This window comes from Harpegnathos saltator, unplaced genomic scaffold, assembly GCF_003227715.2.
Source record: "Harpegnathos saltator strain DR-91 unplaced genomic scaffold, Hsal_v8.6 scaffold751, whole genome shotgun sequence".
Lineage (NCBI taxonomy): Eukaryota > Metazoa > Arthropoda > Insecta > Hymenoptera > Formicidae > Harpegnathos > Harpegnathos saltator.
Window position 1 is genome coordinate 275,970 of NW_020230595.1, and position 15,447 is coordinate 291,416.

The following is a 15,447-nucleotide window of genomic DNA, read 5'->3' on the forward strand; positions in this document are numbered from 1 at the left end:
ACGTTTCCACTCTTACGGTAAGACGACAGTTCCCCGAAAAGTGGAGGGGATAACGTTGGTACCAATGAAAATCGCTGCACGATATAATTTTAGTTTCTGTAGATTAGTACCACTGTTGAAGTAGTAAGTCTGTAGTTTACGTAAACCTTTTGACAGATGTGCGCGCGTGTAAATAATATTGTACAACTATTATATATAAAAACGTAAATATAAAATATATTGTAGTATTTCATTAAAATAAAATTAAGTAAAAATGACAAGGAAATGGAAACCTAAAATACGTAATAAGTGAGATAAATAAGTGAGAATATAAGTAATAAAATAATAAGTGAGCATACAAAGTGAACAAGAGAAAAAAATAATAAATATTGTATTTACATAAGTTGTGTGTGTGTGTGTGTGTGTAAGTGGATAAACAATAATTATATATTTTTTATAATTAAATATTTTTAATTTTTGACTGTTTTGACATGTCACAGTAAATATTACTCGTTGTTGGAGCATAGTTCTTCGCACTGGAATCAATTTATCTTCATTGTCATCAACAAATATATGTCAGATAAGTAAAGTAAGTTTATATTTACATAAGAAAAAAAATTAAATATTCATGTGCTGTTTATAATTGTAGATGTTGTTAAATTGATTCTTTCTTTTGATTTAATTTTTGTTCCAGTTTTCCAGCTATGTACGCGTTTGCAGAATGTTAATAGAGAATAATTATTGTGGAATAAGGTTGCCAAATTCCAATCCTTGATGAACATCACTCATGGTTATAGCACCGTTCTTCGCACCTGGATCAATTTGCCATCATTGTCATCTGTGGAATGAAATTCATGCATGATAAGAGAAGTGTAAGCAAGGAAACTAGAGATATAGAAATCAAGGATAAACAATTATATCAGATAAGTAGTTTATATTTACATAAGATAAAAGATAAAATGTTTATGTTCATGCTGTTTATAATTGTACATGTTGTTGAACCGATTCTTTTGAATTTTTTTTTCAATTTTCCAGCAATTCATATGCTAGCTGAAAGTTGATATCCAGAGAATAATTTTCTGTGGAATAAGGTTGCCAAATTTTGAAGGTACTGTATCCTAGTTATAAACAGAAGTTGAAATTACATTCTGATGTCAAATATCCATCACCAGCAAAGCCACGACAGATTGATGAGAGCAGGTTTGTAAAATTGATGTTTACTATTATTTTTCATCGACGCTTTCTATAGATATATTCGATGTTTATTACCATCTTATAGCAATACTTCCATCTTGGACCAATATATATTGTTCAAATCCAACCAAATATAGGAATAGCAGATTTTGAAAGAGCGGAACGAAACGCATTAAAAATTGTTTTTCCTGGTATTAAAGTAATTGGCTGCTTTTTTCATTATAGCCAGATAATAAAAAATAACAACACATATAATAATTAACATGAAATGTACATCACTTTTCTTTATATTTATATTGTTTCTTTATTACAGGCGTTAGTACATAATGCAAAAAAGCATAGAATACTAAAGGACAAAAATAATAATGGAGAAATAGGATATGGTGCAATTAAATTATTAATATCTTTAGCTTTGTTGCCTGAACCTTTAATAGAGGAAGGCTTCAATATAATTTCAACAATCATTTTTGCCAATTGCAAATATATTGAGCCATTTCTTAATTATTATAAAAGAGCATGGCTTAACGGTTTTAAACCCGAGTCGTTCTGTGTATATAAACAATTACATAAAACTAATAATATATTAGAGCGACATAACAGAGAACTCAAAGAAAAACTGAATAAACATTCTACAATCGTTGCATTTTTAGATATTTGTACACAGTGTTACACTTATTTTCAGAATATTTTTAATGTTTTCATAATTAAGTATTATTTACAGCAAACTTGGCAGACCATCGAAAAATATACACAGTATTATTAATCACCCTGCATTTTGGTCAAGATCTGAGAATAATATTTTAAAGGAAAAAGAAGAAAAATTACAAAAAATTTGGAGCAAAATAAATAATAATACAAACATAGATATGTTATTAATTTTATACGAACTGTCAGAATTAATAGGAAGAGAAATAAATTATAAACACGTTCTTAATTTTTGTATTCTTCTTTTAATTTTCCTTCTTGTTGCACAATCTTGCGATTATCTGACTTTTCATGGCTTATACATCTACTTATAATACATGATTTTTATTTTGCTACAGGTATTTCTTTTAAAAATTGATCCTCAATTTTTGGAGAAACTATATATTTTTGTACCAGATCTCAAATCCTAATAACCATATTTGTAGAGGCAAGTATTGGCAACAAATCCTATTTGAAAGATAAAAGCTGAAAGATAAAAAATATAGGATTCAGTACACTCAATAAGATGGTAATAAACATCGAATATATCTATAGAAAGCGTCGATAAAGAATAATAGTAAACATCAATTTTACAAACCTGCTCTCGTCAATCTGTCGTGGCTTTGCTGGTGATGGATATTTGACATCAGAATGTAATTTCAACTTCTGTTTATAACTAGGATACAGTACCTTCAAAATTTGGCAACCTTATTCCACAGAAAATTATTCTCTGGATATCAACTTTCAGCTAGCATATGAATTGCTGGAAAATTGAAAAAAAAATTCAAAAGAATCGGTTCAACAACATGTACAATTATAAACAGCATGAACATAAACATTTTATCTTTTATCTTATGTAAATATAAACTACTTATCTGATATAATTGTTTATCCTTGATTTCTATATCTCTAGTTTTCTTGCTTACACTTCTCTTATCATGCATGAATTTCATTCCACAGATGACAATGATGGCAAATTGATCCAGGTGCGAAGAACGGTGCTATAACCATGAGTGATGTTCATCAAGGATTGGAATTTGGCAACCTTATTCCACAATAATTATTCTCTATTAACATTCTGCAAACGCGTACATAGCTGGAAAACTGGAACAAAAATTAAATCAAAAGAAAGAATCAATTTAACAACATCTACAATTATAAACAGCACATGAATATTTAATTTTTTTTCTTATGTAAATATAAACTTACTTTACTTATCTGACATATATTTGTTGATGACAATGAAGATAAATTGATTCCAGTGCGAAGAACTACGCTCCAACAACGAGTAATATTTACTGTGACATGTCAAAACAGTCAAAAATTAAAAATATTTAATTATAAAAAATATATAATTATTGTTTATCCACTTACACACACACACACACACACACAACTTATGTAAATACAATATTTATTATTTTTTTCTCTTGTTCACTTTGTATGCTCACTTATTATTTTATTACTTATATTCTCACTTATTTATCTCACTTATTACGTATTTTAGGTTTCCATTTACTTGTCATTTTTACTTAATTTTATTTTAATGAAATACTACAATATATTTTATATTTATGTTTTTATATATAATAGTTGCACAATATTATTTACACGCGCGCACATCTGTCAAAAGGTTTACGCAAACTAACAGAGTTACTACTTCAACAGTGATACTAATCCACAGAAACTAAAATTATATCGTGCAAAGATTTTCGTTGGTACCAACGTTATCCCCTCCACTTTTCGGGAAACTGTCGCCAGAGAGAAGAATGAGAGCTGCCACCGGCCGTATTTCGGGGGTACGGCTAGGCGCATTTTAGATATGCCATCTGACCAAAATGTGCCTAAACTACGTTCGCTAGGCGCACTTTCGCGATGATAAAAGTAAAATGCGCCTAGGTTCGTGTCCGTACTACTTCCATGCAATGGATAATAGGTTAGAAAAAGACAGACGACAGACAATCGTTCCGTCTTTGTCTCACTACTGAGCGGCGCGCGGCAGTAAACACGAGGCGAGGTAGCGGCGATCTTATCTTTCATCTTTCACATACTGCGTTTCGCGTAATTAAGAAAGGAAATGATTTGGAAACTTCGGAAATTGACAATGAATAAATATAAAATTTGTGGAATTTTCTTTTTTACAATATATATATATTTTTTAATATTTATACATATGTGTGTGTGTATTAGTGTAGAAAAATGTTGATACCAAATGTATCGTATCTGCCTCTTTCCCTTCTTTCACCTCTGCCTCTTCCTCTCCATTCACCTCTGCCTCTTCCCCTTCTACTATCTCTGCCTCTTCCTCTGTCTTGGCTGCTGCTTCTGCCTCTTCCTCTTCCTTTGCCTCTTCCTCTCCCTCTCCCTCTTCCTCTTCCTACTGCAGCCACGACAGCTGCTTTAATAATATTTTGCAGTGTTTTAGGCTATAACAATAAGTTAATTTTAAAATATGAGACAAAGCGTTAAATAACAACTTACAATTTAATATAATATATTATAATTTAATATAATATATAGATCAGCATAGACATATACAGATTTTCATACTTACAGTTAATATAATTGGCTCGGTCGCCATCGTGGCCGTCGTAGCCGTTGTGGCCGACGTAGTCATCGTGGCCGTCGTGGCCGTCGTGGCCATTGCAGCCCCCGTAGACGCCGCCGTCGTGGACATCGTCATCACCGCGTTCAGCTCGTTCTGGAAAAATTCATAAAACATATTTGTTGCATATAATATATATATATATAATTAATATTTAACGATTAAATATATATTCACAGAATCATTCGCCGACATCTCTCGTTGCAGTGCCAGACACCGATTAATTAGAAAACGTGCGCGTACGCTAGGCGCATAGTTGCCGATTTTTTACGATCGCGCGTACGGGCGCGTGTTCTATAAAACAGATTGTACTGCAGCACGGTACAGACAACGACAATGGCGTTTAAAATGCCTTTACTCGTAATTATATATCAAATATAGGTTTGAATTTATACTTAATATAATAATATGTAAAATATATGTTAACAACTATTATTTTGCAACTTTTTAGACACGATTTTGTTGTGAATTCTGCTTTACAACAATCTCGGGTTGAATCGCGGACCAATACTTTTCAGTATATGTATTCATTATAATACAGGGAATAGAACGTGAAAATCTTGCCTTTGAATCCGAAAACAATTAGCAGAAGAAGTGAATCTTTTTCAATGCGAGAGTTCGCATTAACTTGAATTCTATCTACTGCGATTGAATGCAAGGAATGTCTTAAGCTAAGTGAATTCTTTTTTAAACGAAAGTTCGTATTTGTTTTAATTTTACCACTCTGAAAGGAAATTCGAATACTTTTCAATGCGTAAGGGCGAAATAAAATATACTTTACTGTTTGGCAATACCATTTTGTAGACAAATGTTTTTTAGTCTAATTAATAATTAAAGAACAAAGAACAAATGATTCTTTATGATAAGAAAGTAAAAATTTATAAACATTTTATGCAAAGCATTTACCACTACCATCTCGCATTCAGCGTGATGAAGTTTAATGTGAATCAATACTTTTCAATATTTCTGTTCGGATCAGAAAGCAGAAATTAGAAGTATTAAAAAATATCAATACTTGTTAATTCTTCTCAATCCAACATTTTTTGCAGAGCATTAAACGACAATACATTTACGTCAACCACGTATAGATTCCACGTGGATACAATATACCTGTTTTTATCGGATAAACGTTCAATAAACAGTCGAATAAAACTCATTATAAACATGAAAACACCTTACGTAAACATATATAACAGTATGTATCACCTTATTCTGGTTGTTTAATAAAACAATCCTGCATAAAATGTCGGATCGAAAAGAATTAAAAAATATTTATATTTTTTCAATATTTCTTAATTTTGTTTTCTGGCCCCAGCGAAGGAATTGAAAACTTTTGGTTTGTATTAAATTTCATTGCACTGAATATGAGACGATAGTGGTGAATGTTTTCATTCAAAATGTTTACAAATTTTAATTTTCTTATATTATAAGGAATCGTTTCTAATTATTAATTAAACTAATAAACATTTGTCTATAAAATTGTGTTGTCAAACAGTGAAGTATATTTAATTTTACATTAAAAAGTACCTGAATCTCTTTTCAGTGGCAAAATTTTAACGAATATAAACTTTCGCATTAAAAAGAATCTACTTAAATCAAAACGTCCCTCGCATTCAATCGCAATAGATAGAATTCAAATAAATGCGAAAAATGCATTAAAAAAAAATTTACTTCTGCTATTTGTTTTTGGATGCAGAGGCATACAAGATTTTCACATTCTATTCTCCGTATCGCACTGAAAAATATTGACCCCCGATCCAATCCAAGATTATTACAAAGCAGAATTCATGACAAAATTTCGTAAATACGAAACAATACTTTTGAAATAAGATTTTTTATGCAGTGAAGTAATGTGGGATATTATGACTTGATCAATAAAGTGATATAATTCCTTTTTTGGACCATTGAGTCACGCTATACGACGAGTATCCGCCGTATCGAAAAGGTTAAAATATTATAGCACGTTCATTACGAATTATTATTCGATACAAGCTATAATGATTTCCGAAGCACATCAGCGTTAATAAACCGAGTGCTGTTTGCAAATATTTTTCAAGACAGTTGCGTCAATAGATGCGTTCAATAGAAGAAGTTGTTTTACAATTATTGTAAAATTCGTGAATTTATTATAATTAGTAGATGCTCTTTGATTCAGCCAAGATTAAGGGATCGTCTACAATAGAGGCCTAAAATCATTAAGCTGTAATTCAAAAGACTATTGGCCAATACACAGTTCATTATTTTCCATGCGGTTCAGAAAAAATCTATTGTAATTTTTCAAATCACAATCAATTCTCAATTTGTCAATTTCTTAGGATCTACGACTTTACGACTTTACGACTTCTACTGTAAACATAGCCTGAGAACTTCAGTCGGATTCACGAATTTTACTACAGTTGCAAAGCAGTTTTCTCTTAACATAACCAATGGCTTTTACGCACTGTATCTGTACGTATGATACGAAACGTTCCCCGCTCGAGTAGGCGGAGCCTTTTTTAAAGCCCGTCAGTATTCGACTAATCGCTTCATGCTCGATACCGAGATGATGTTAAATTATCTGTGCGTAAAGAATGAAAGGTCTAAACTACTGATGATTAACGATCTATTTTCTTCTGAATGATTAAAAAGATATTTTTAGAAAGATACGTTTATAGAAAGGGGAGAGAAAAAGAGAGAGAGAGAGAGAGAGCAAATATTTATTTATTTATTTATTCTTTGCAATTTTATTCAAAAAGAATAAGTAAAAAATATAAAGTGCATTGTTATAAATATTTCAGTTATGTTTATACAAAGTTAACAAAGTAACAAGTCATTTTTATTCTATTTATACTTATAGTGTTAAAGAGTGATATTTACGTACACGACACATACATTAACGAAATTATGCTATTATTTGCTTATTATTATATAGCATGTCATGCACTAACTTTACAGTTTAAAACGATGTCTAATAAATTACAAGGAAATTAATATATACTTTATTCGGAAAAGCATGTACTGAACTTTGTACAGCAACGAGAAACGCTAACAACGGGAAGCGCTAACAAGTTTACATAATAAGAAAACATAATAATCAAACGAATGTTTAATTTAATTTAGTGATATGTGCTGTGACGATGATATATATTCGACGCCGTTGATACTTTATTATTCCCAACATCGATAGAAATCGATAGTCATTATATATTTTTAATATTTTCTTGCCGGGAGCGTTTCTAGCTGTATTTATTATGATTGTTCTTTCTTATGATTGTTCATTAATCGAAAAAGCGGGAACGTGTTCAAAGCAGAAGTGGCATTTTCAGAGTTTTACATTTCATATAGTTCAATAAAGAGGATTTTTCCTTTAATATATTTTTTTACGCAATTAATAAAAGAATGTTAGGATAGTTAAAAAGAATATTAAAAAAGATAAGTTTAAGGTTAACACACGTTATTTGTTATATTATTATTTTTTTATTTATTATTTTAATAAATAATTCAAACTTGAATTACCAAAGATGCGATAAATAAATGCAACTTATGACTTTGAAAAATCTTGAGTTTACAATACATTGCTAATAGGTTTAGACACAATGAAGTTGGAAGCTCACGAAATTGGCAAAATTGAAAGTCATTACCGAGCAACTTTTGCAATAATAATATTATTAAAAATATAGTAAAGAACACTTAATAATAATAATAATAATAATAATAGTATTGAAAGCAGAATCTCGATCTACAGATTCACATCGCGAGCGATCATCTCGACATTATCGAGTAGCCTGACAACGAGAGTCAATGTAAACAGTTTTTGTTGCTCGACTCAATAATAGGCGGTATCGACGATTCCTTCTGGATTCCTTCTGAAATCGTCGATGAGGAATCTGAAGGACTGATCGAGAATTGTCTTGACGGTTATATAAGTCACCTTGCGAAAGAAAGTGTGCGCTCTTCTTACGACTCTTCTTATGAGACTTCTTGCGACTTCTTGCGGGTCGTTTACAATTTCCGCGTAGAACTGGAGCTCGCGAATAACGTCAGTGTACGGCTTTGTAAAAGAACGATTAAATACAAATTTTCAACTTCTCACTCTGAGTACGCGTCGATATACCTCTTTGCTCTTTCCGATATTCCACTGCAATATACAGGGTGCACGATTTATCTGAAGACATTGAAATATCTCGAGAACTATGCATTGGATAAGAAAAAGTGGTTAATGAAAGTTGTTAGTCTCGAAGGGGGACATCCACTGATATCAAACTCGACCTCCTACCCCACCCCCTGGGGGTGGGGATTGGGGCAACTTTGAAATCTTAAATAGAAATCCCCATTTTTTATTGCAGATACGGATTCTACGCCACAAAATACATAAATTTTGTCCGAAACTTTTTTTTTGATTCGTGATAGATGGCGCTGTAATCGCAAAAAATTATATTTTCCGCAATTCTCCAGAAATAATCATTGGATTGAGAAATAAAAAATACCTGTTCAATATTTTTAAAGAACATAATAAAAGTTATCCCTCCCCATCCTCTCGGGGTATGGTGGGTGATGACGTTCAAATCTCAAATGGGGACCCACATTTTTCATTGCAGAATTAGATTGTACGTGAAATTTTTATTGAAACAATTTTTTTCATTGAAACAATTTTTTATAATAAGCCGTAGTTCGCCATACACCCACAGTGGCGCGTCGAGCAGTTCTCTCTTCGATTCGGGTTCCCATTTGAGATTTGAACGTCATCGCCCACCATACCCCGAGAGGATGGGGAGGAATAACTTTTATTATGTTCTTTAAAAATATTGAACAGGTATTTTTTATTTCTCAATCCAATGATTATTTCTGGAGAATTGCGGAAAATATAATTTTTTGCGATTACAGCGCCATCTATCACGAATCAAAAAAAAAGTTTCGGACAAAATTTATGTATTTTGTGGCGTAGAATCCGTATTTGCAATAAAAAATGGGGATTTCTATTTAAGATTTCAAAGTTGCCCCCAACCTCCACCCCCAGAGGGTGGGGTGGGAGGTCGAGTTTGGTATCATTGGATGTCCCCCTTCGAGACTAACAACTTTCATTAACCACTTTTTTTTATCCAATGCATAGTTCTCGAGATATTTCAATGTCTTCAGATAAATCGTGTACCCTGTATAATAAAATTACTTAATAAGTCTGTCAGTAGTAATGACTTATAATTTTGACAATGTAGTTAGCTCAACTTCATTGTATCTAAATCGTTTTGCAATTCACTGTATGTATATCAGATTCACTTTTCAATATTTAGTGAAAATTCTCATTTGATAATTCAGAATCTCAATAATTCAGAATGATTCAGAATGATTCAGAAAAATCATTCTATATAAGTGGAAAGTTATTAAAAATTATTGCACATAACTAAAAAAAGTTTGAGTGACTCGGTGATGACTTATTTTCTTTTTTTTATTTTTTTATTATATTTCACTCAAAGAAATTTTGTGAACGGCATATCGAAAGGATAAAAGTTGCAGCATATAATAACTCGAAAAATAACTCGTTCATCGACGTCGAAACAATGTCGAATCGCCATCGAAACCGTCAAGTCGACGTCCATTCGACATTGTTTCGATGTCGATCGATGACTTATTTCTCGCTGAGATTAAATGCATTACGTATTCTCTATGTTTTGCGACGATTTCTCGCGTCAATTACCGTCGGCTTTCTGACCCAGCTCGAAAGCTAATGTTTGAACGTTGGGCGCCAGGTACGGCAATCCTGTATAATTCGCGAAATGGGTCGCCGACGCTAAAATTTTCCGCTAATTTCCGAAAAAAAAAGAAACCTTCCCGTGATCGATTGTCCGCACGAGATCGGTTGCTTTTACATATTTTGAATCGGAGAAGGAATTATCCGAAGGGAGTCGATTTTGGGCAAAAGATCTGCACGCCAATTTTGAGAGAGCTAACAAGTTTTATTTTGCGCTGGCGGTAGTAATACAAGAGTACAGGAGAAACCGTTATACGAACAATCTCTTTGGTCTCGTTATATTCCTCTAATGTAATATTCGAAATTATTTGCTAAATGGAGACGATCTTCAAGGGCTATATTTATTTACTTCCTATTGCCGCTTCAATTCGTCCGGCGGGATTACCGACTGACACGGTTGCGATGCTCACCTTGAGAGATCTTGACATCATAATAACTGTGAGATTTAATTAATAAAAAGTTTTTATCAAAAAAACTTTTCTATATATAATATTTTATATGCTAACAATATATTTATATTATTAAAATTATAATGTATATGTAAAATTATAATGTAATTATAATGTAATTATTATGTAAAATTATAATGTATATTATTAAAATTATAATGTATCAATAGATTCCACATCACCTAAGAGTACTATTGCCGATGCGTTTTTTTTTAAGTGGTATCCCCAATAGGCCTATTCCACTAAAGAAGCACTTCAATTAACTTTTAAACTTCATTCTACAATTTAATTTATATTAAATTTTTTAAAATATATTATATTANTTTTTATTTTCTTCATTCTCAACCTCTCCTACCGCCATTTTTATTAATTCCACTCTCTTTGAAATCCGGTTTTAGTGGGCCATTATTCTGTGGTATCCATCCATCGAGTCCTCCACCTTTTCGAGACGGTATACGTGATAAGAGATTAATAAATCTGTTAATAGTCTATTTTCAATCAAATAATTTCAAAATCATTCCTACAACCCCACCTTCCAACAGTTGCCTCATGGTCCTATCCCCAGTAAAGGAATTCGCATCCCTGACGGAAAGACGGAAAAACGCTCGTCGTACGTCAGCGAGCGAGTAAAGGGACCCGTCGGATTCCTGACCCGTTCCCTGGCACACGTGTACGAACGAGGTTCGTCTTTTCTGCGAACGAAAAAGTTGCGCTCCTCCTCTAGAACGTAACGGTAATTATAAGCCAATCTCGTTTTCCAACTAATTATTCACAATAAAAATTCTCCCTTCCCTCAACTGTCGCTCACGGTCCTATCCCAGGTAAAAGGATTCAGTTCCTTGACCTAAATAAAGGATCACCGACGTACGTCCGTGCCAGATAAAGGGGTCATTCCGATGTTTGATCTGTACCGATCTGTACCGCAGACTTGCGAGTACGTCGGAGCTTGTGAAAGCAAGCGTCAAGTTGCGTTCCTCCTCCAGGACGTAACACGGCGAAACATCGAAAGAAATGATATATGATACGGATACGTAATACGGATAAGTATGAATATAGATGTGACTTATCCTACTGAGATTCTGCATCAATCTGACAACATAGGATCTTTCGTTTTATTCAATTATATCTGATTTCTTATCTGGCAGTCATGGCAGATGATGGCTATAAACTGATTACAAGAGCAAGTAGTGAAATTAATAGATTCTTATAAAGAAAAAGTTTGCTATGGTATCCAATGAATTCCGTCCATAACAGATTAATGCTAGATTATGCATGGAAGGAAACTGCACGCAGCACAGGAAAATCGGTTGAGCAGTGCAAAAAGATGATAGAATATCTTTTTCTCTAGTTTGAAGCAAGAACATTTAAGAAAGATTAAGGAAACGGAAAAAGAAGACAGTAAGTACTGAAAAACGTAAATTATTTTTATAATATCAATTTTATAGGTTAGGAATTACTTCCGATTTCTCAGTCAAATGAATTTATTCTATTCACTTTAACGTTTGATCATTGTTTACGTATCTTCTTAAGATGTTAACGAAATATTCATATTAACATCTTATAATAATGTTATTAATATCATGTCAACTAAATTAACGAATATTTAATATAAAACATTTTTTTATCTTATTGTGTAGGCAACAATTTGTAAAATATTCATTAACGTAGCTAACAAATGTTTGATGTATGTTCGAGATTCAAGATTAATGCGGAAAAATATTGTCTTGAATCTTCGAGAATAATTTCGGTCACACTATCATACAGGTAACATTCGTCAGTCACCTGAATATGATCATTAGCTCACGTGAAGATTATGCGTCGATTGACGCACCGCGCGCCGATATTATTTGTCGCGAAAGATAAACATTGAACGCACGTACGTCGCGCGTCGGTTCGCGAGCGAACTTGAACGAATAATCAAATCACGTTTCAAACTGATTTTTTTCCTTTTCTCTCTCCTTTAGTTTAACGTTTATCGAAATAGATTCAAAAGCCTCTCGTTTTGCATCTTGCTAGGAAAACTTACGCTTCTTTCCTTCTTTCCTCGTCGGTAATTTTCTATATCTTTTCGAAGCTCACTCCCTGTCGGAGAACTCTCTGTATTACTGATTCAATTTAAAACGCAACTGCATCATTTTCTGTTTCAAATTTATTTATTAATTTATCTTTTCCAAGCTCACTCCCTGTCGGAGAACTCTCTGTATTACTGATTCAATTTAAAACGCAACTGCATCATTTTCTGTTTCAAATTTATTTATTAATTTATCTTTTCCAAGCTCACTCCCTGTCGGAGAACTCTCTGTATTACTGATTCAATTTAAAACGCAACTGCATCATTTTCTGTTTCAAATTTATTTATTAATTTATCTTTTCCAAGCTCACTCCCTGTCGGAGAACTCTCTGTATTACTGATTCAATTTAAAACGCAACTGCATCATTTTCTGTTTCAAATTTATTTATTAATTTATCTTTTCCAAGCTCACTCCCTGTCGGAGAACTCTCTGTATTACTGATTCAATTTAAAACGCAACTGGCATCATTTTCTGTTTCAAATTTATTTATTAATTCATCTTTTCCAAGCTCACTCCCTGTCGGAGAACTCTCTGTATTACTGATTCAATTTAAAACGCAACTGCATCATTTTCTGTTTCAAATTTATTTATTAATTCATCTTTTCCAAGCTCACTCCCTGTCGGAGAACTCTCTGTATCGCTGATTCAATTTAAAACGCAACTGCATCATTTCCTGTCTCAAATTTATTTATTAACTTATTGTCCAACAGATTGTGTACGTCATAACGATAGAATAAACTATTAGTTTTAAGATTCATTTTATGTTAAAGTTCTCTTTTCGCGTTTTTATTTCTCTTACCTGTTTCTTTCTTGTTATTCGTCGGGAACACATCATTCGCGCCTCGCGAATTCAATTCATGGACGATTCCGACATTCGGGCACGTTAAGTACGAAAATCAAGTCCGAACAATATAAATAACATATTAAATGCATAATATATATTTTGAAATTTTAAAAAGAACCTGTAAACGATGACTAAAACATACGGCTCGCGGCAGAACGAAGACGACGAGCCGCTTTTGACGAGACTGTTGCCGCCGATTTTCGCCAAGAAGCTCAACGAACGGAAAGTCTCCAAGAGTGACGGCTTTCTCGACCGCGACAACGGCCGGCCGGCGGCCGAGTGCGAGGTTTGCCTGCCGTACAAGCAGGCACTCGATCCGCTAGAGACGCGTTAAATGAGAACTTATTTACCGTGAGCAACGATCACCGCGAAGATAAACCAGACGAAGATATTAAGAAACCGTTCTGTTCCTTCGACAACGAAAAGTTTCTATTTACTCAGACCTGTACCTGACAGCGTCGAACGGTCGGACGTTAAATCGCTCATAACTTCGTTAATATTTCGAATTTCGAAAAATCACTACACTGACATATTCTTAAAATGTTGTCCTATAAAAATATGTAACAAAATTTTTTCCGATTTTCTGAAAGTTCTGGTCCATAAAGTCCCTTTAACGGCTCATATTATCGCGTCGTCGAAAAGCGAGGTGCCGAAATCAATCAATCAATGTCGACATAACCCCGAAGCCAGTCGAGGCTGAGGCCGAGTTGGTTATTCCGGCGCGTCGATGCTGACGGACGGCTTCGAGTACATCGAGTAATAAAAATAAAAAAGAAGGAGATAGACTCACCCAATTGATGTCACTGTGCCTCGCGAGTCTCGTGTGCGAACATAGGAGCGGTTTCTTAGGATCCTTGTCCAGCTTGGGGCAGTGCTCTTTGCGCATGGTAAGTGAGTTTTCGGCAGGTTGATCTTCGGCAGGTAGACCTTGCACTCGGCTGCCGGCCGGCCGCTGCCGCGGTCGAGAAAGTCGTCACTTTTGGAGACCTTGCGTTCGTTGGCTTCTTGGCGATAATCGGCGACAACCGTTCGTTGTCTTCGTTCTACCGCGAGCCGCTACGGAAGTGCTGACTCGCCGTCTTGGCGGCGAAGTCTCTCTCTTTGACCAGATAATCCAACGACTTGTAAGGGCTACTGCCGTTGTTTCTGAAAAGACTGCTACCGCTGCTGTGAAACCTGTCATCCAAGCTGGTCCTGCTGCGCTCGCTGAGGAACGGCTCGAAATTGTTGGTACAGCCCTCGTGCGTTCTTGTCTCTACGATGTACTTGTCGCAGTACTTATCCGTCCTGGTCTCCACCGTGAAGTCGTTCCACGGCTTTGGGCCGTCGAGGTAGCCGTTGGTCGGGATCTTGTTGGTGATCTTCTTCTCGTATCCGTATACCTTGCCGTTGTCCTCGTGTATCTCCTTCTCGAAGATATACTTCTCGTCGTTGCTGTTGATGCACGTCTCCGTGATGTAGCGTTTCGGAGACGCGATTCGGTTCGGCGTGACCGACGACAGCACGATCGGCTTATCGATGAGCTCGGATTTCTTCATCGGCATGTTCGTGCAGTTGTTCTGGGCGGCGAATAGTTCTTGTTAGCTAACAGCCTGGACTTAATCTTGGATTCCAAGAGGTCTCAGCTCAGCTTGGACGTCTTGTTGAAGACCCTGCGGTCGTTCTGCCTCGACGATGACAATAGTTCACGCTGTCCCGCCTGCAAGAGTTGGCCCTGCCGCGGCTGTAAATGTCCACGAACACAATCGAGGTGTATTGGTGTTGCTGCTATCGGGCTTGTCGTAGAAAGGCCTGTTGATTTCATCGGACTCGTGTTCATTTAATCAATATCTGGTAGTAGTCCTCGAAGGTGGTCCTTATAAACGGTATGCAACTTCACTTTGTGTTCCTCACAT